This window comes from Bombina bombina, chromosome 6, assembly GCF_027579735.1.
Source record: "Bombina bombina isolate aBomBom1 chromosome 6, aBomBom1.pri, whole genome shotgun sequence".
Lineage (NCBI taxonomy): Eukaryota > Metazoa > Chordata > Amphibia > Anura > Bombinatoridae > Bombina > Bombina bombina.
The window spans coordinates 411,762,333-411,783,654 of record NC_069504.1 but is presented as its reverse complement, the minus strand read 5'-3'; positions in this window follow the sequence as shown (position 1 = coordinate 411,783,654).

Here is a 21,322-nt window from a genome sequence, read left to right as displayed (position 1 = left end):
TCTTTAACAGACAAGAGACGTCTAAAGTTGATTGCAGCTTGTCGAAACCTTCAGTCACAATCATTCCCTTCGGTAGCCTTATGCATGGAAATTCTAGGTCTTATGACTGCTGCATCGGACGCGATCCCCTTTGCTCGTTTTCACATGCGACCTCTTCAGCTCTGTATGCTGAAGCAATGGTGCAAGGATTACACGAAGATATCTCAATTAATATCTTTAAAACCGATTGTACGACACTCTCTAACATGGTGGACAGATCACCATCGTTTAATTCAGGGGGCTTCTTTTGTGCTTCCGACCTGGACTGTAATTTCAACAGATGCAAGTCTCACAGGTTGGGGAGCTGTGTGGGGATCTCTGACGGCACAAGGAGTTTGGGAATCTCAGGAGGTGAGATTACCGATCAATATTTTGGAACTCCGTGCAATTTTCAGAGCTCTTCAGTTTTGGCCTCTTTTGAAGAGAGAATCGTTCATTTGTTTTCAGACAGACAATGTCACAACTGTGGCATACATCAATCATCAAGGAGGGACTCACAGTCCTCTGGCTATGAAAGAAGTATCTCAAATTTTGGTTTGGGCGGAATCCAGCTCCTGTCTAATCTCTGCGGTTCATATCCCAGGTGTAGACAATTGGGAAGCGGATTATCTCAGTCGCCAAACGTTGCATCCGGGCGAATGGTCTCTTCACCCAGAGGTATTTCTTCAGATTGTTCAAATGTGGGAACTTCCAGAAATAGATCTGATGGCGTCCCATCTAAACAAGAAACTTCCCAGGTATCTGTCCAGATCCCGGGATCCTCAGGCAGAGGCAGTGGATGCATTATCACTTCCTTGGAAGTATCATCCTGCCTATATCTTTCCGCCTCTAGTTCTTCTTCCAAGAGTAATCTCCAAGATTCTGAAGGAATGCTCGTTTGTTCTGCTGGTAGCTCCGGCATGGCCTCACAGGTTTTGGTATGCGGATCTTGTCCGGATGGCCTCTTGCCAACCGTGGACTCTTCCGTTAAAACCAGACCTTCTGTCACAAGGTCCTTTTTTCCATCAGAATCTGAAATCCTTAAATTTAAAGGTATGGAGATTGAACGCTTGATTCTTGGTCAAAGAGGTTTCTCTGACTCTGTGATTAATACTATGTTACAGGCTCGTAAATCTGTATCTCGAGAGATATATTATAGAGTCTGGAAGACTTATATTTCTTGGTGTCTTTCTCATCATTTTTCCTGGCATTCTTTTAGAATACCGAGAATTTTACAGTTCCTTCAGGATGGTTTAGATAAGGGTTTGTCCGCAAGTTCTTTGAAAGGACAAATCTCTGCTCTTTCTGTTCTTTTTCACAGAAAGATTGCTATTCTTCCTGATATTCATTGTTTTGTACAAGCTTTGGTTCGTATAAAACCTGTCATTAAGTCAATTTCTCCTCCTTGGAGTTTGAATTTGGTTCTGGGAGCTCTTCAAGCTCCTCCGTTTGAACCTATGCATTCATTGGACATTAAATTACTTTCTTGGAAAGTTTTGTTCCTTTTGGCCATCTCTTCTGCCAGAAGAGTTTCTGAATTATCTGCTCTTTCTTGTGAGTCTCCTTTTCTGATTTTTCATCAGGATAAGGCGGTGTTGCGAACTTCTTTTGAATTTTTACCTAAAGTTGTGAATTCCAACAACATTAGTAGAGAAATTGTGGTTCCTTCATTATGTCCTAATCCTAAGAATTCTAAGGAGAAATCGTTGCATTCTTTGGATGTTGTTAGAGCTTTGAAATATTATGTTGAAGCTACGAAATCTTTCCGGTTCTAGAAAAGGACAGAAAGCTTCTGCCATTTCTTTGGCATCTTGGTTGAAATCTTTAATTCATCTTGCCTATGTTGAGTCGGGTAAAACTCCGCCTCAGAGAATTACAGCTCATTCTACTAGGTCAGTTTCTACTTCCTGGGCGTTTAGGAATGAAGCTTCGGTTGACCAGATCTGCAAAGCAGCAACTTGGTCCTCTTTGCATACTTTTACTAAATTCTACCATTTTGATGTATTTTCTTCTTCTGAAGCAGTTTTTGGTAGAAAAGTACTTCAGGCAGCGGTTTCAGTTTGAATCTTCTGCTTATGTTTTTCGTTAAACTTTATTTTGGGTGTGGATTATTTTCAGCAGGAATTGGCTGTCTTTATTTTATCCCTCCCTCTCTAGTGACTCTTGTGTGGAAAGATCCACATCTTGGGTAGTCATTATCCCATACGTCACTAGCTCATGGACTCTTGCTAATTACATGAAAGAAAACATAATTTATGTAAGAACTTACCTGATAAATTCATTTCTTTCATATTAGCAAGAGTCCATGAGGCCCGCCCTTTTTTTGTGGTGGTTATGATTTTGTATAAAGCACAATTATTCCAATTCCTTATTTTATATGCTTTCGCACTTTTTTATCACCCCACTTCTTGGCTATTCGTTAAACTGAATTGTGGGTGTGGTGAGGGGTGTATTTATAGGCATTTTGAGGTTTGGGAAACTTTGCCCCTCCTGGTAGGAATGTATATCCCATACGTCACTAGCTCATGGACTCTTGCTAATATGAAAGAAATGAATTTATCAGGTAAGTTCTTACATAAATTATGTTTTTTTTTCCCCACAAATCGTTCTGAAGGGCAGGTAGGAGCCACAGCAGAGCTGTGGCAAGGTGCTGAAAGTCCTTTTTACCGGTTTTGATGTTTTTTCAATCCGGTTTTGCCATTAAGGCGTTAATTGTTTATTTGCATAGCTGTGCAAAGTTACTATGGCTTTATGATGCTACTGTAAAAAATTTGTTAAGTTTACTGCTTTTTTACACTGTTTTGCAGAATTTGTGCAGCTTTTTTTCTCTTAAAGGCACAGTACCGTTTTAATTGTTATTTACTTTGATTACAGTGTTTTCCAAGCTTGCTTGTTACATTACTAGCCTGTTTAACATGTCTGACACCAAGGAAAATCCTTGTTTAATATGTTTGGAAGCCATTGTGGAACCCCCTCTTAGAATGTGTCCCAATTGTACTGATATGTCTATAAACTATAAAGAACATATATTAGCACTTAAAAATAGAATAATTCTTCTCAGTCAGAAGTAAATGAGGGTTCGCCATCTAGCTCTCCCCAAGTGTCACAACCAGTAACGCCCGCACAAGTGACGCCAAGTACCTCTAGTGCATCAAATTCTTTTACTTTACAAGACATGGCGACAGTTATGAATACAACCCTCACAGAGGTTTTATCTAAACTGCCTGGTTTACAAGGAAAGCGGGACAGCTCTGGGTTTAGGAAAATTGCTGAGTCGTCTGATGCTTTAGTAGCCGTATCTGATATGCCCTCACAATGCTCTAAAGTAGGGGTGAGGGATTTGTTATCTGAGGGAGAAATTTCTGATTCAGGAAAGATGCTTCCTCAGACAGATTCTGATATGACGGCCTTTAAATTTAAGCTTGAACACCTCCGCTTATTGCTCAGGGAGGTATTAGCGACTCTAGATGATTGTGACCCTATAGTGGTTCCAGAGAAATTGTGTAAAATGAATAAATACTTAGAGGTTCCTTTTTACACTGATGTTTTTCCAGTCCCTAAGAGGATTGTGAATATTATTACTAAGGAGTGGGATAGACCAGGTATTCCGTTCACTCCCCCTCCAGTTTTTAAGAAAATGTTTCCCATATCTGACACTATGCGGGACTCATGGCAGACAGTTCCTAAGGTGGAGGGAGCTATTTCTACTCTGTCTAAGCATACAACTATACCTATTGAAGACAGTTGTCCTTTCAAAGATCCTATGGATAAAAAATTAGAGGGTCTCCTGAAGAAAATTTTTGTTCATTAGGGTTTTTCTCTCCAACCTATTGCGTGCATTGTTCCTGTAACTACTGCAGCTGCTTTCTGGTTTGAGGCTCTAGAAGAGGCTCTTCAGATGGAGACTCCATTAGAGGAGATTATGTACAGAATTAAGGCCCTTAAATTGGCTAATTCTTTTATTACAGATGCCGCATTTCAACTGGCTAAATTAACGGCAAAGAATTCAGGTTTTGCCATTTTAGCACGCAGGGCGTTATGGCTTAAGTCCTGGTCTGCTGATGTGTCATCTAAATCTAAATCTAAACTTTTGAACATCCCTTTCAAAGGAAATACCTTATTCAGGCCTGAACTGAAAGAGATTATTTCAGACATCACTGGAGGGAAAGGTCATGCCCTCCCTCAGGATAGATCAAATAAGATGAGGACCAAACAAAATAATTTTCGTTCCTTTCGGAACTTTAAGAGTGGTCCCTTCAGCTTCCTCTGCTGCAAAGCAAGAGGGGAATTTTGCCCAATCCAAGTCAGTCTGGAGACCTAACCAGGCTTGGAACAAGGGTAAACAGGCCAAGAAGCCTGCAGCTGCCTCTAAGACAGCATGAAGGGGTAGCCCCCGATCCGGGACCAGATCTAGTAGGGGGCAGACTCTCTCTCTTCGCTCAGGCTTGGGCAAGAGATGTTCACGATCCCTGGGCTTTAGAAATTGTGTCCCATGGATATCTTCTGGAATTCAAAGACTCCCTTCCAAGGGGGAGATTTCACATTTCTCAATTGTCTGTAAACCAGACTAAGAGAGAGGCGTTCTTACGCTGTGTAGAAGACCTACATACCATGGGGGTGATCCGCCCAGTCCCAAAAGAGGAACAGGGGCTAGGGTTTTACTCAAACCTGTTTGTGGTTCCCAAAAAAGAGGGAACTTTCAGACCAATCTTGGATCTCAAAATTCTAAACAAGTTCCTCAAAGTTCCATCATTCAAGATGGAGACTATTCAGGCTATTCTACCTCTGATCCAGGAGGGTCAATATATGACTACCATGGACTTAAAGGATGCGTATCTACACATCCATATTCACAGAAATCATCATCAATTTCTCAGATTCGCCTTTCTAAACAGGCATTACCAGTTTGTGGCCCTTCCCTTCGGGTTAACCACGGCTCCCAGAATTTTCACAAAGGTGCTAGGGTCCCTTCTGGCGGTTCTACGACCACGGGGCATAGCAGTGGCGCCTTATCTGGACGACATCTTAATTCAGGCGTCGACTTTCCATCTAGCCAAGTCTCACATGGATATCGTGTTGGCTTTTCTGAGATCTCACGGGTGGAAGGTGAACATAAAAAAGAGTTCTCTCTTCCCTCTTACAAGAGTTTCCTTTCTAGGGACTCTGATAGATTCAGTAGAAATGAAAATATTTCTGACGGAGGTCAGAAAATCAAAACTCTTAACCACTTGCCAAGCTCTTCATTCCATCCCCTATGCCCTGACGAAGTCACGCTATAGTGACAAAACGCGTCGGTGGGCGTGTCCTAGAGACGCGCATGTTATGAACTAAACTAACGGCTTGTTAAACTTTAGCTCCTCAGATTACCATATAGCCCTAATTACGCTTAATGATTTATCGGTTTGAACCTAATCGTAGCAAATACAGCATGTATATTGTAGATTCATTGCATATTTAAGAACACTTGACTAAGTCTATATCAGGCTATTTAAATATTGGTATCTGTTGGTAACTATTGAATAAGAAACACTATAGATACAAACTAAATGCTTACTAATGTGGGTGTCAGACAGTGATAACTGTTGACACATTGTATCTATACGTTAATTATACAAGCCTTTCAGAGCTTATTTGAGCATATTCTGTAACAATATAATTCTGCTAATATGCAGTTTAACAGAGTGAACCCCTGTTATGTGTGTGACTTTTAGTGATAGGGAATTTATTTAGCAATCGGCTGACTGGGTTCAATCCCAGCAGTACGCAGGCAGGAGGACGCCTTTGAGCGCATAGTCTGTGAGATTTGTGTGATTGAATCTATCCCTGTATTCACTATAGCTCATTTTGCTCTTATTCACGTTCATTTACATCGCTACCTTAGGATACATAGTCCTTTTTAAATGTTTTTATTAATCTGTTGGATTAGTTACGTATAATTATAGATAAGTGGATGGTGATTTCCCACCTATACCTATCTGATCCAATTATAGATATAATTGTTTGTCTTTGCATATTTGTTAAATAAAGTGTATATTTTAACTAATTTTCCTCACATTATTATCAGTGCCTAATTCAGCACTTGGCTTCAATGCCAAATCCCTCAACTTTTCTAACCTATTGTGATCTCTTCATTCCATTCCTCAGCCATCAGTGGCTCAGTGTATGGAGGTAATCGGACTCATGGTAGCGGCAATGGATATAGTTCCTTTTGGCTGCCTACACCTCAGACCACTGCAACTATGCATGCTCAAACAGTGGAATGTGGATTATGCAGATTTATCTCCTCAACTGCATCTAGACCAGGAGACCAGAGATTCTCTTCTCTGGTGGTTGTCTCAGGACCACCTGTCTCAGGGAATGTACTTCTGAGTGACTCATTATAACGATAGATGCCAGCCTGCTAGGCTGGGGTGCAGTCTGGAACTCCCTAAAAGCACAGGGCTTATGGTCTCGGGAGGAATCTTTTCTTCCGATAAACATTCTAGAACTGAGAGCGATATTCAATGCGCTTCAGGCATGGCCTCAGCTTGCTGCGGCCAAATTCATCAGGTTTCAGTCGGACAACATCACAACTGTAGCTTATATCAATCATCAAGGAGGAACAAGGAGTTCTCTAGCGATGATGGAGGTAACCAAAATAATCCGATGGGCAGAGGATCACTCTTGCCATCTCTCAGCAATCCACATCCCAGGAGTAGAGAACTGGGAGGCGGATTTCCTAAATCGTCAGACTTTTCATCCGGGGGAGTGGGAACTCCATCCGGAGGTATTTGCCCAGCTGATTCAGCTATGGGGCACACCAGAATTGGATCTGATGGCGTCCCGTCAGAATGCCAAACTTCCTCGTTAAGGGTCCAGGTCCCGGGATCCCAAGGCGGTACTGATAGATGCTCTAGCAGTGCCTTGGTCCTTCAATCTGGCCTAGGTATTTCCACCGTTTCCTCTCCTCCCACGTCTGGTTGCCAGAATCAAGCAGGAGAGAGTTTCTGTGATTCTGATAGCACCTGCGTGGCCACGCAGGACTTGGTATGCAGACCTAGTGGACATGTCCTCGGTTCCACCGTGGACTCTGCCAATGAGGCGGGACCTTCTAATCCAAGGTCCGTTCACGCATCCAAATCTAATTTCTCTGTGTCTGACTGCTTGGAGATTGAACGCCTGATTCTATCAAAGCGTGGTTTCTCTGAGTCAGTCATTGATACCCTGATTCAGGCTAGAAAGCCTGTCACCAAGAAGATCTATCATAAGATTTGGCGCAAATATCTTTATTGGTGTGAATCCAAAGGTTACTCGTGGAGTAAGATTAGGAATCCTAGAATATTGTCTTTTCTCCAAGAAGGTTTGGAGAAGGGATTATCAGCTAGTTCCCTAAAAGGGCAAATATCTGCTTTGTCTATTCTACTACACAAACGTCTGGCAGATGTCCCAGACGTTCAAGCATTTAGTCAGGTTTTGGTCAGAATTAAGCCTGTATTTAAGCCTGTTGCTCCGCCTTGGAGCCTAAACTTAGTCCTTAAAGTTCTTCAAGGGGTTCTATTTGAACCTATGCATTCCATAGATATTAAGCTTCTATCTTGGAAAGTTTTGTTTTTAGTAGCTATCTCTTCGGCTCAAAGAGTTTCTGAGCTATCTGCTTTACAATGTGATTCCCCTTACCTCGTTTTCCATGCAGATAAGGTGGTTTTGCGTACCAAACCTGGGTTTCTTCCTAAGGTTGTTTCTAATAAGAATATCAATCAAGAGATTGTTGTTCATTCTCTGTGTCCTAATCCTTCATCAAAGAAGGAACGTCTGTTACACAATCTTGATGTGGTTTGTGCTTTAAGTTCTACTTACAAGCAACTAAAGATTTCCGTCAAACATCTTCATTGTTTGTTGTTTATTCTGGTAAACGGAGAGGTCAAAGGGCTACGGCTACCTCTCTTTCCTTTTGGCTGAAAAGCATTATCCGTTTGGCCTATGAGCAGCCTCCTGAAAGAATTACTGCTCATTCTACTAGAGCTGTGGCTTCCACATGGGCTTTTAAAAATGAGGCTTCTGTTGAACAGATTTGTAAGACGGCGACTTGGTCTTCGCTTCATACTTTTTCCAAATTTTCCAAATTCAATACTTTTGCTTCTTCGGAGGCTATTTTTGGGAGAAAGGTTCTACAAGCAGTGGTGCCTTCCGTTTAAGGTCCCTGTCTTGTCCCTATCTTCATCGTGTCCTAAAGCTTTGGTATTGGTATCCCACAAGTAAGGATGAATCCGTGTACTCAACACATCTTACAAGAGAAAACATAATTTATGCTTACCTGATAAATTTATTTCTCTTGTGATGTATCGATTCCATGGCCCGCCCTGTTTTTTAAGACAGGCATATATATTTTTATTTTAAAACTTTCAGTCACCACTGCACCCTATAGTTTCTCCTTTTTCTTCCTAGCCTTCGGTCGAATGACTGGGGGTGGAGCTAAGGGAGGAGCTATATAGACAGCTCTGCTGTGGGTGCTCTGTTTGCCACTTCCTGTAGGGAAGGAGAATATCCCACAAGTAAGGATGAATCCGTGGACTCGATACATCACAAGAGAAATAAATTTATCAGGTAAGCATAAATTATGTTTTTTTATTTCAACCAAATTATGTTCCTATGTATTTAGGATGTCTTGATTTACAACATTCAGCTGTCATTCATACTTTTCCTGACAGTTATTATATAATATCAGGACTGGGGTTTCACTGTTGTTTCTGTGGCAAATATTTAATATATTTTATATTTATTATATTTATATGTTAACCTCTGAGCCTAATGTCTTCTTGGGTTATGCTGTTCAGTACAGATTCTCCTTTGCATCCCAAGTTTCTATGGTGTCACATGCAGTGCCCTGCGATTCCTCTCAATCTCCTGGAGGAGTTATTTGCTTGCAGACTTGTCTGCCTATGTATCTTCGGGTATCTGTGGCGTTATCTGCTTTTCCTATCTTAAAGGGATATCACAAGAGGAAAATGATTGAATCAGATGGTAAGGTTTCTGCTCCGCCTGGGGATACACTTATTTCCCCTCTTAGGTGAGGAGGATAGTCAGCCTCGGCACTTTGCATAAGGCAGTTTAGGCAGCCACCTTATAGAGCACAAGGAGGGGGGCGCAATCTTGGAGCGTTGGAGTCAGGCAGTCAGCAATGCCATTGAAGCAATCTTGGAGTTAGCAATGCGATTTAACTTATCTATCTATGATTGCTTGCTATTTTACATGTGGGTGCAGTAGGTGAAGAACGCATATGACATGGCTACGTTTTACAGGCTACAACGCAGCGAACAAAGTGTTGGTTTCCTGCCTGTGATAACAAACTTAGCCTGCTGCACACACACACTTGTAGCAAAGTTTGGGTAACGTGACATCTGTGCAAAGTCTGCGGAGTCCAATGCTGGAGCCTGGAGGTAGAGCTGAAGTGTGACTGTGAGTCTGTGTGCCCTGCTGTGCAGCGATCAGCGATGCTTGGTTCCAGCCTGGCTTACAGCACAGACAGGTAATGCTGGCCTGCCCTCCTCCCTTACTCTCCCACTGGTGGTGTGTGATTTCCAGCTGTGCTCCCTTGCCCACCCGGTCCCGGAGAATTTCTCCCAGCTACAGCGGCAGCCCCATTATGAACTGCACAACCACATGGCCATGCACTGAGGGAGAACATAACATTATCAATATTGAGCAAGTTAAGTCCTCCTGGGACGGTGGCTCTATCTATGATCTATTTCAGTCAGACTGCTGTGCTGTGTCACTCACACTTTGCCCCCTCATTCACTGTCACTGGCAGTAATAATCAATTAGATTAAGCTGTAATGCACTATCACTGTCTTATTTGTTAAGCAGCACAACCACTGTCTGATTTGTTATGCAGCACAACCACTGTCTGACTTGCTATGCAGCACAACCGTTGTCTGGTTTGCTATGCAGCACAACCATTGTCTGATTTGTTATGCAGCACAACCACTGTCTGATTTGCTATGCAGCACAGCCACTGTCTGATTTGTTATGCAGCACAACCGTTGTCTGATTTGTTATGCAGCACAACCACCGTCTGGTTTGCTATGCAGCACAACCGTTGTCGGGTTTGCTATGCAGCACAACCGTTGTCGGGTTTGCTATGCAGCACAACCGTTGTCGGGTTTGCTATGCAGCACAACTGTTGTCTGGTTTGCTAAGCAGCACAACCACTGTCTGTTTTGTTATGCAGCACAACCACTGTCTGATTTGCTATGCAGCACAACCACTGTCTGATTTGTTATGCAGTACAACCACTGTCTGATTTGTTATGCAGCACAACCACTGTCTGTCTTCTTATGCAGCACAACCACTGTCTGATTTGTTATGCAGCATAACCACTGTCTGATTTGTTATGCAGCACAACTGTTGTCTGATTTGCTATGCAGCACAACCACCGTCTGGTTTGCTATGCAGCACAACCGTTGTCGGGTTTGCTATGCAGCACAACCGTTGTCTGGTTTGCTAAGCAGCACAACCACTGTCTGTTTTGTTATGCAGCACAACCACTGTCTGATTTGTTATGCAGCACAACCACTGTCTGATTTGTTATGCAGCACAACCACTGTCTGTCTTCTTATGCAGCACAACCACTGTCTAATTTGTTATGCAGCACAACCACTGTCTGACTTGTTATGCAGCATAACCACTGTCTGATTTGCTATGCAGCACAACCACTCTCTGATTTGTTATGCAGCACAACCACTGTCTGATTTGCTATTCTGCACTACCACTGTTTGATTTGAATTTAGCCACCAATCAACAAGCGCTACCCAGGTGCTAAACCAAAAATGGGATAGCTTCTAAGCTTACAGATTCCAAGAGAAAAAAGAAAATTTGATAATAGGAGTTAATTAAAAGGTTGCTTAAAATGTCATGCTCTATCTGAATCATGATAGAAAACATTTGGGTTTAATTTCCCTTTAACTAGCAATGGGATGGTATGTAATGGGGGGGGGGGGGGCGGCAAAATGTATCCTCGCCTGTGTGGCCAAAAATCCTAGCACCGGACCTGAGGATAGTTGGTTGCATGTAAGGATTGGAGCTCTGTTCGGACAGTATAATTCCTTCATCTGGTGCTGAAGTAGTTTTCTTCAGATCAAGCCTCAACTCCTTTGTGTATTTTTAGGAGGGGTTGGCTACTGGATAAACCTTGGCTCCTCTGTCATGGTAGATCCTCAGAATCTAGTAACTTTAATGTATATTAGGATTCATCTCTGAAATGTTTTCCTGTTCTCTACTGTGATAGGAGAATTTTCTCAGGTATGGGGAAGACAAGGATACTCTTTCCCCATCTCCTGTCAGTAATAAGCTGTCTCCTTTAAATGTCATGGCTCATGGTGTTTAAAGTAGTAGGGACCATTGCTATTTTGGTTAAGAGATCCTCAATCCATATAAAGGATAGAGGCTCTAGTACGGTTGGAAGCCTTGTTTGGCAAGTGCAGCATCTTTTGGGTGTGAAGCGTTGTCTGATTCCATTTGGAAGACTCCGTGAGGAGTTTCAGGACATATAGGCTGTTAGGCCACTTTTTTTTCTGTTGCTTCCTTCATTTCTTCGGCTTTCCCTTTTTTCTTCCAAGCAGGAGCAGTTAAGTCCTCTTGGATACCTAGTCAGTCTTGGATAAGGGGGAAGTAATTAAATAAACCTGCAGCTTGCTCTTATCAGGATGTTGGGTTTGCCCTGAGGGGGGGCAGTCTATTTTCCATGTCCCAGGATTATCTGTAGTCCAGATAAGAGGAAGGGCGTTCTGGAAATGTGTTGCTAGGTGGCTATCTTGCTTACCTTGCAGGCGGACAGTGGAAAGGATCCTCCTCCCTGGGAGTGATGCTCCTGTTCCAGTTTAGGAACAAGGGTTAGTTTCTTTTTCATACTATTTGAGAAAAAAGAAGAAATTTTTCCTCCTAATTTAGTCAGTAAATGTCTGACCAAGTTCAGAGTGCCGTCTTTCAGGAGGGAGACTATTCGATCCATTCTTCTTGGTGCAAGAGGATCAGTTTATAGCGACCCTAGACTTTAAGGATGTATACTATCAGGTTCTTTTTCAATTACTTCAGCTTTCTGAGTTTTGCCCTTCTGGACAAAATTATTCTGTTTGTATTTCCAGTATTTTCTCTTTTTGGGCTGCATTCGGTTACCAGGATTGCAGGGACATCCTTCCTGGACATTCTATTAGTTCAGGCACCATCTTTCTGTCTCAGCTTCAAAGGTAGTGTGTTTAGGGACTATAATCGATTCCCTATCTTTGAGATTCTGTCTGACGGAGGTCAGAAAAGCCAAATTCCTTTCTCTTGCCTCTTTTTTCAGTCTACTGTTTTGCATTCAGTGGCTCAGGGTTTGGAGTTGATTTGTCTGATGGTGGCTACATGGACATCTTCCCTTGTTCAATATCGTATGAGAGCTTTGCAGTTGTGCATACTTAAATAGTGCAGTCAACTAGGGTCTCTTCCAGTTTTTCTGGATCTTCGGTCTCAGGATTGATGCTTTGGAGTCCTTCCTGAGCATTTGGGACTGCGGCCGCCAACCTGCTGTACTGGGGAGGTGTCTGGGACTTGTTGAAGGTGCTGGGTCTTTGCCATGGGAGAAATATGTTCTCACCTTTGTTATTTATAGTTGAGAGTGAGTTACAATGCTCTGATGTTTTGGCTTCAGTTGTTCTTGACCCAGTTTATTGAGTTTCAGTCAGAAGCCATAGCCTCTGTAGCTTACATCAACTTTCAGGGAGAAAATCTGAGTTCCTTGTTCTTGATGGAGGTGTTCTGATTTTTCTGTGGGCGGGTGCTTAGAGTTTCTGTCTATTTGCTATCCACTTTTCTGGGGTGGACTTCTGGGAAGCCAATTCTGTACAGACTGACTTCCCATCCTGGGGAATTACATCTGGAAGTGTTCTCTAGTTTATCTTTTACGTAGAGGTTACCAGAATGGGTTATGTTAGGATCTTGTCAGAAGTCAAGTTCCCAAGTTCAGTTCAAGGTCAAGAGATCCTGAAGCCTTTCTCATAAATGCTCTGACAGTTCCTTGGAACTTCTGGTTGGCATTTCCTTCTCTCTGTTTGTTCTTCTTCCGTGAATCACCGTTTGGTTAGAGTGGGGGAGAACATTGTTTTCTCCTAGCTCCTGCGTGGTCTTGCAGGGTCTGATAGGCGGATCTAGTAGGGATGTCGTCTCTACCTCTGTGAAACTTCCGCTGAGGAAGGATCTTCTGTTTCAGAGGTCATCCATCTTCATTTCGCTTTCTCTGAAGTTGAATGATTGGAGATTATTTACTTATTTTTATCTGAGCATTGGTTTTTGAGGTCACGATTCAATCTCGTCAGCCTATCGTTAGATAGATTTTCATAGGATATTGCAAGATCTCAGGGATCTTATTTTTTCTCTAGGTAGGCCTTGAAAAGGGGATATCTGTTTGTACCCGCAAGGGTCAGGTTTAGTTTTTTTCCATTCTGCTGCTCTAGCATCTGGTGGACGTGCCGGAAGTACAATTCTTTTCTCAGGTCCTGTCTGCAAGCCAGCTGGTTTGGTCTAGTGGTTAGCTCAGCAGCTTCACTACCTGGAGGTTGAGAGTTTGAATCCCACTGTGGGTGCTGGGAGTTCTTTTTAAAGAAGCAGTACTGTGCTTAAGTCTGTTGCTCACTTTGAGCTTTACTCTTGTTCTTAAAGTTTTCTTCAGGTTCCGTTTGAGCCTATGCATTCCATAGAAATTAAGTTTTATCTTGGAAAGTTTATTTTCTTCTGCTCGCAGGGTTCCGGACTCTCAGCTTGCAGTGTGGTTTTTCTTATCTCGTATTTCAGGCAGATGAGGCAGTTCTTCATACCATGTTTGGTTTCTTCTTAGAAAGTTTCGGACAGAGTTTTTTAACAGTAACTTTTTGTTCCTTCTCCGGTCCTAATCCTTCTTCTCCTAAAGAGCGTCTGTTGCACATCTTAATTGTTGTGTGGGGCCTTAGATTTTATCTACAGGCTACGAAGGACTTTATCAGTCTTCTGTATTGTTTTTTTGTTTTTCTGGATAGACATAGTGGCCAGAAAGCTTCTGTCTTTTCTCTTATTCTCTGGTTGAGAAGTGTTATTCTTAGACATTCCGCTAGGGTGGTGTTTTTCTCTTTGGGCCTCCAAGTAAAAGGCCTCTGTAGAATGGATCGTAAGAGGGCGTTTTGGCCTTCTTTGCTCTCTGTTTCTAAGATTTATAAGTTTGATACTTTTACCTCGGCTGAGGTTCGTTTGGGTCAAAGGGTCTTCTAGCAGTGGTACCCTCTGTTTAGGGTTCCTGTCTTGTCCCTCCCATATCATCTGTGTCCTCTAGCTTGGGTATTGATTCCCAACAGTAATTAATGATGATCCGTGGACTCACCGTGTCATTAGAAAGAAAACAAAATTCATGCTTACCTGATAAATTTATTTATCTCTTGACACAGTGAGTCCGCGGCCCTCCCTGTTTTTTTCAAGACAGTTTTTTTGCATTTAAACCTCAAGCACCTCTGCACCTTATGTTTTGTCCTTCCTCTCCTTTCCCTTGTTCGAATGACTGGGGATTGTGGGTAGGGAAGTGATATTTAACAGCTTTGCTGTGGTGCTCTTTGCCTCCTTCTGCTGGCCAGGAGTGGTATTCCCAACAGTAATTAATGATGATCCATGGACTCACCGTGTTAAGAAAGAAATACATTTATCAGGCAAGCATATTTTTTTTCCCCATGTGTTGACTCTCTCTGATGAGCATTATCTGCCCTTCGGATGTGATATTAATGTATCTTGCTTTGTTTTGCAGTTCGGCTTAGCACGCATTGATTTTATTTAAAAAGCTACTTAGATGGGGTAAGTGATTTCCATTCCTCAAGAGCTTTTTAAAGGAACAGTCTACTCCCGATTCTTTATTTTTTTAAAGAGAAAGATAATCCCTTTATTACCCATTTCTCAGTTTTGCATAACCAACACGGTTATATTAATGCACTTTTTACCTCTGTGATTACCTTGTACCTGCAGAATGCCCCCTTATTTCAGTTCTTTTGATAGACTTGCATTTTAGCCAATTAGTGCTGACTCCTAGGTTACTCCACGGGCGTGAGCAAAATGCTATCTATATGGTACACATGAACTAATTCCCTCTAGCTGTAAAAAAAAAGATAAAAATCCCCTGATATAAGAGGTGGCCTCCAAGGGCTTAGAAATGAGCATATGTGACTACCTAGGTTTAGCTTTCAACAAAGAATACCAAGAGAACAAAGCAAATGTGATGATGAAAGTAAAATGGAAAGTTGTTTACAATTGCATGCCCTATCTGAATCATTAAAGTTTAATTTTGACTTGACTGTCCCTTTAAGGGGGTTATAGTGTTTACTGCATTGCTTTGCCATATTCTATAAAGGAGCAGTCTAATTTTGTCCCTAAATCTACCCAAGAAACGGAGTCCCTTAAACACCTTTTTACCATTATTAGGTGTGCGTATCATAAAAATGCTATGGTGCCTTCTCCAGCTCATTTATGTGACTCATGTTTAGAATTATTAATGCAATCAGACCAACCTAATGCAATTTCTTTGTGTATTAACACACCTTCTGTTTGTTCATTACAGGATAATAATGAAATTGTTTTACTTCTGTGAATATTGTTACCAAGGCTGCAGTTTCTGAGGTGCTGGCTGCTCTCCTGCCTTCAAACAAGCGTAAAAGGTCAGTTGAGACCTTATACAAGTTATATGTGCCCTAAAACCAGGGATACTGTTATGTCTTCAGATGGTGAAGTTTCCTCTGGTGATGAGGAATCTTTAACTGATCTTAAACCTGATATTTCCTCTTTTTTGTTTAAAGTTGGACATATTCATTCTCTTTTAAAGGAGGTCTTAATTACTTTAGGGGTCAAAGATTTTAAAGTTTCTGATGATAAGCCTTGTAATCATTTAAATTCAGTTTTTAAGACTGTTGTTAATCTCCAGAAGGTTTTTCCTATTCCTGATGCTGTCTTAGGCATGATTTCCAGGGAATGGTCTAATGTAGTCTTTCTGCAAAGTTTAAAAAGTTATATTCTTCACCTGCTGCTAATATTGATTTGTGGAAACAGTTCCAAGGTTGATGGGGTCATTTCCACTCTGGCTTAACATACTACTATTCCTTTGGAAGACAGCACTTCTTTTAATGACCCTTTAGATAGAAAATTAGAATTTTTTCCATAAATGGGCCTTTTTACAAGCACAGTATTTGTTCAGACCAGCTATTTCAAATGCAGATTTGGCTGCTTCTACTTACTGGTTGTCTAGTCTTTCAGAACAGTATTTTGATCAATCTGCTAGTGAAAATCTTTTGGATTTACTAAAGAGTGCAAATAATTTCATTTGTGATGCTGTGTTTGATATTATGAAGATTAATGTCAAAAGCATGTCTTTCACAGTTCCAGGAGAACCTTATGGCTTAAATCCTGGTCTGCTGATTTGGTGTCAAAATTCAGATTATTATCTCTTTCCTTTACGGGTAAGAAGTTTGATTCTGATTTAGTGTCTATTATATCAACTATTGATGGAGGTAAAGGGTCTTTTCTTCCTCAGGACAAAAAGCCTAGAGGGAAATCTAAAGCTAATAGTTTTCATTCCTTTCCTCAGAATAAGTAACAAAAGGTTGACTCCACTGCTCAGGAGCAAGGCTTTTCTAGTTCAGTCTGGAGACCTATTGCTAACTAGAACAAGTCAAAGAAGGGTAAGAAATCTATCCCTACTACCAAGACTGAATGAAGGTATGGCCCCCAATCCAAAAGTTCTGGTAGGAAGCAGATTAAGCCTCTTTCAGGAGGCTTGGTTTCAGTTTGTTCAAGATCCCTGGCTTCTGAATATAGTTTCTCAGGGACATTAAATAGGATTCAGAACAAGGCCTCCCAGAGGAAGGTTTTTTTCTGTCCAATGTTTCAAGGAATCCTGTAAAAGCTCAAGTTTCTTTTTCAGTCTTTCTCAGACATGGAAGCTAAGGGAATGATTGTTCCAGTTCCTTTGCATGAACAGGAGATGGGATTTTATTTGAATCTCTTCATTGTTCCAAAGAAGGAAGCTACTTTCAGACCAGTTCTGGATCTAAAAGCTCTGAACAAGTTTGTAAGGGTTCCATCTTTCAAAATGGAAACTATTTGGACTATTCTGATTTTTGTTCAGCAAGGCCAGTTTATGTCCACAATAGATTTAAAGGATGTTTATCTCCATGTTCAAATTATTTTTGGACAGGCATTTTTAGTTTGTTACTCTACCATTAAGTCTGGCTACAGGTCCAAGAATATCCACAAAGGTTCTGGGTGCCCTTTTGCCTGTGATCATGCCTCAAGGTATTGCAGTGTTTCCATTCCTAAATGACATCTTGGTTTAAGCTCTGTCTTTTTCTTTAGCAGAATCTCTCACCAACGGGCTCTTGTTGTTTCTTCAATGATCAATGTTCCAAAATGTTATTTGGTTCCTCAAACAAAAAGTAACTTTTTGGGGTTTTCAAATGGAGTCAGTCTCCATGAGCCTTTCTCTAACAGAGCAGATAAGGTTAAAATTGGTGTCTGCTTGTCTGAACCATCAGTCTATCTGTTTTCCCTTGGCTGCTTTTTGTATGGAAGTCCTAGGTCTCATGATTGCAGTTTCAGATGCAATTCTGTTTTCTTGTTTTTACATGGGGCCTCTTCAGCTTTATATGCTGTGTCAATGGTGCAGAGATTATATTTAGCTGTCTCCAAGGATATTTTTGGATCCCAGTACAAGTCAGTCTCTAACTTGGCGTTAGAGTCTGTTATTCAGGGGGCTTCTTTTGCTCATTCTACCTGGACTGTGATCAATACAGATGCAAGTCTCTCAGGTTGGGGAGCTGTTTGGGGGTCTCTGAGACAGGGCGTTTGGGATCCTCGGAAACGAGGTTACCAATCAATGTTCTAGAACTCCGTGCAATTTTCAGGACTCTATAAGCTTGGATTTTCTTTAAAAGAGAGTTTCATCTCCGTTTCCAGATAGACAATGTCACAGCAGTAGCTTATGCCAATCATCTGGGAGGAACTCACAGTCCCCAAGCAATGATGGAAGTGTCTCAAATTCTCTCATGGGCAGAGACCAATCCCTGTCTAGTCTCTTTAGTTAAAATTCTCAGGGTGAACAGCTGGGAGGCAGATTTTCTCAGTCATCAATCTCTACATCCAGGAAAGTGTTTTCTTCACCAGGATGTGATCAAATTGTGGATCTCTGGGATCTCCTAGTGATAGATCTGACAGCTTCTCATTTAAATAGTAGTGGGAGTAAAATACACTTTATTTCACAAATATGCTTGAACAAACGTTACTTTGGGGTTGCTGGTAAGGGTTAAAGACTAGGGTATATCAACCTCCAGACTAAACTATTCAAAGTAAGCCTTTAAACCAGCATTGTCCCATAAGTAATCATACAAGTAAAAAGGTGGGGTATATAAGTGGGCCCATTTATATACCCCACCTTTTTACTTGTATGATTACTTATGGGACAATGCTGGTTTAAAGGCTTACTTTGAATAGTTTAGTCTGGAGGTTGATATACCCTAGTCTTTAACCCTTACCAGCAACCCCAAAGTAACATTTGTTCAAGCATATTTGTTAAATAAAGTGTATTTTACTCCCACTACTATTTGATTATTTAGTGTATAATTCTACACTTGACTTAAATGTCACAAATCCTTTTCTTTTTCCCTAACCTTATTGTAGCTTCTCATTTAAACAACAATCTTTCCAGGTACTTTTGGAGGTCCAGGGATCATCAGACAGAAGTAATGGATGCTCTAGTAGTTCCTTGGTTATTTCAGCTTGTTCATCTGTTTCCTTTTCTGGTATGTCTTCCCAGAGTGATTTCCAAGAAAAGCCTAGGGAAGTATTCAATAAAGCCCCAGCGTGGCCTTGCAGGATTTGGTATGCAGATCTGGTTCAGATGTCCAGCTGCCCTCCTTAGTCTCTTCTTCTGTGGTCAGACCTTCTGTCTCAGGGTCCGTTTTTCCCTCTGGATCTGAACTTGATTGCATGGAATTTGAATCTTTAGTCCTTAGACATAGGGGTTTCTTTGATTCTTTGATTGAAACCTTGATTCAGGCTTGTAAGCCTGTACCTAAGAGAATGTATAACAAGGTCTAGAATTACATTATTTCTTGATGTATAGATCATGTTTTTTTTCCCTAGCATTCTTTTAAAATTCCAAGGATTTGGCAGTTCTTACAGGATGGTCTAGATAAGGGCCTATCTACTAGTTCTCGGAAGGGGCATATTTCTGCTCTTTTAATTTTGTTCCACCTGTTATTTTTTTAGGCTCTCTGTTAAGGGTTTTGCAGGCTCCTCCCTTTGAACCTATGCATAAGGCGGATATTAAACTACTTTCATGGAAAGTGCTATTTCATTTGGCTATCTCGAGTTTCTGAGTTATCTGCTCTTTCTTATGAGCCTCATTATCCGGTTTTGTAGGGCTCTTGGGGTTTGGGAATCTTTGCCTCCTCCTAGTGGTAGAGAAGAGTAATTCCCATGAGTAATGGATTGTGGACTCTCACCACCATGAAAGAAATTTATCAGGTAAGCATAAATTAAGTTTTTATGCATTAAGGGGCCATTTGCTATAATGAATAATTTATTTCTCAACGCAAAACATAACTTTACTGGAGTTAGTGTATGCACAGTATAATATGATCATTTCCTGCTGAATGCATTAATCTTTAATATGCTGTATATTTTAGCTGTGTTACTGTATTTATTTTGCCTTTCCTCTTTATTTTGCAGGCTATATTTGTTCAGACTGTAACAGATTTGAAGAATTATTAGTGAAGATGTTAATAAAAGGTGATAAGCACTTTCAATAAGTTCTCATAAAGGGACAGTAAAGTCAAAATTAAACTTCCATGATTCAGAAAGAACATGACATTTTAAACAACCTTCCATTTTACTTTTACTATCCAATTTACTTAATGCTCTTGGTATGCTTTGTTGAAAAGCATACCTACATAGGCTCAAGAACAACAATGTACTACTGGGAGCTAGTGGCTAATTGGTGGCTGCACATATATGTATCTTGTTATTGACTCACCTTATGTGTTCACTAAGCTCCCTGTAGTGCATTGCTGCTCCTTCAACAAAGGATAACAAGAGAATGAAGCAACATTGATAGAAGGAAATTGGAAAGTTTTTTTAAATTATTTAAAATGATATGCTATATCTGAATCATAAATTACTTATTTTGGGTTTTATGTCCCTTTAAAAAGGTATAATAGTAATAAATAAATCCTAATAGATTGTTGAGTAAGTTTACCGGGTCTAATTTTCTGAGGCCACACAGAAGCCAGATACAAATTAACTCTATCTTGCACTAATCTAAGCAATCACAGTGTAGCAGTATCAGGGTCAGACAAACCACAGAATACTTAAAGGGACATTGTAATCCAAATATTGCATTTTGTAATTGACACATGCACACTATCTATATAGGTATGTTATTCAAAAAAGAATACAGCGAGAATTAAATATTTTTTATAATACTGGAGAAGTAAATTAGATTTTTTTATCTGAATCCTAAAATAATAATTGTGGTTTTCATCTCTCTTTAAGCTTTCATGTTTTAGACAGAGGGTATAATTAAAAAAACAAAAACAAAAAAACAAGTTTACTTCTATGATTAAATATAACTGGTGATATCCTTTGTTGAAACAAGGGTTCTTTTCATGACAGCACGATGAATGCTCAGTAGATAGTACGTCTTGAGACCTATGAGGCAGCAGTTTGTGTAGCAACATTATAAAAGTAAACTGTAGAGGGAAGCTGAAGCACAAAATACTTACAAGGATGTCTATAATTCAGAGTTTTACAGATTAATAACCTTGGTTCCAGTGATCCCTAAAAACTAAACCCAATAAAAGACAAAACAGATTTTAATGGTGCACTCACTTCTTTACATTCAATATTCCTTTGAGTTTTATTAAAAATTAGATCTGACATAAATTTGGACATTTCCCACAATAATCATTGAATACCCCATTACCAATTATCTGTACCTATCTGGCCCATCCAAATTTGCTACGTATTCTATTTGAATAATACAAAACCCAGTTCACACCATGCTACATCCATCCTGACTCTGAAGTATCTGGTTATGGGCCTGGAATTTCATGGTGTAACAAGCGAGTGTAACAAGCGAGTTTTTTGCATTAACTGAGATTTGTGTTACCCAAATAGAATACCTGCTTCTATCAATATAGAACTTGCTTAATTTTGCTTGTACATTTAAGATTATAATTGTTATTAAGAAATTCAACACAATTCCCAGCCTCCTTTTCAGTAGCTATCTACACAA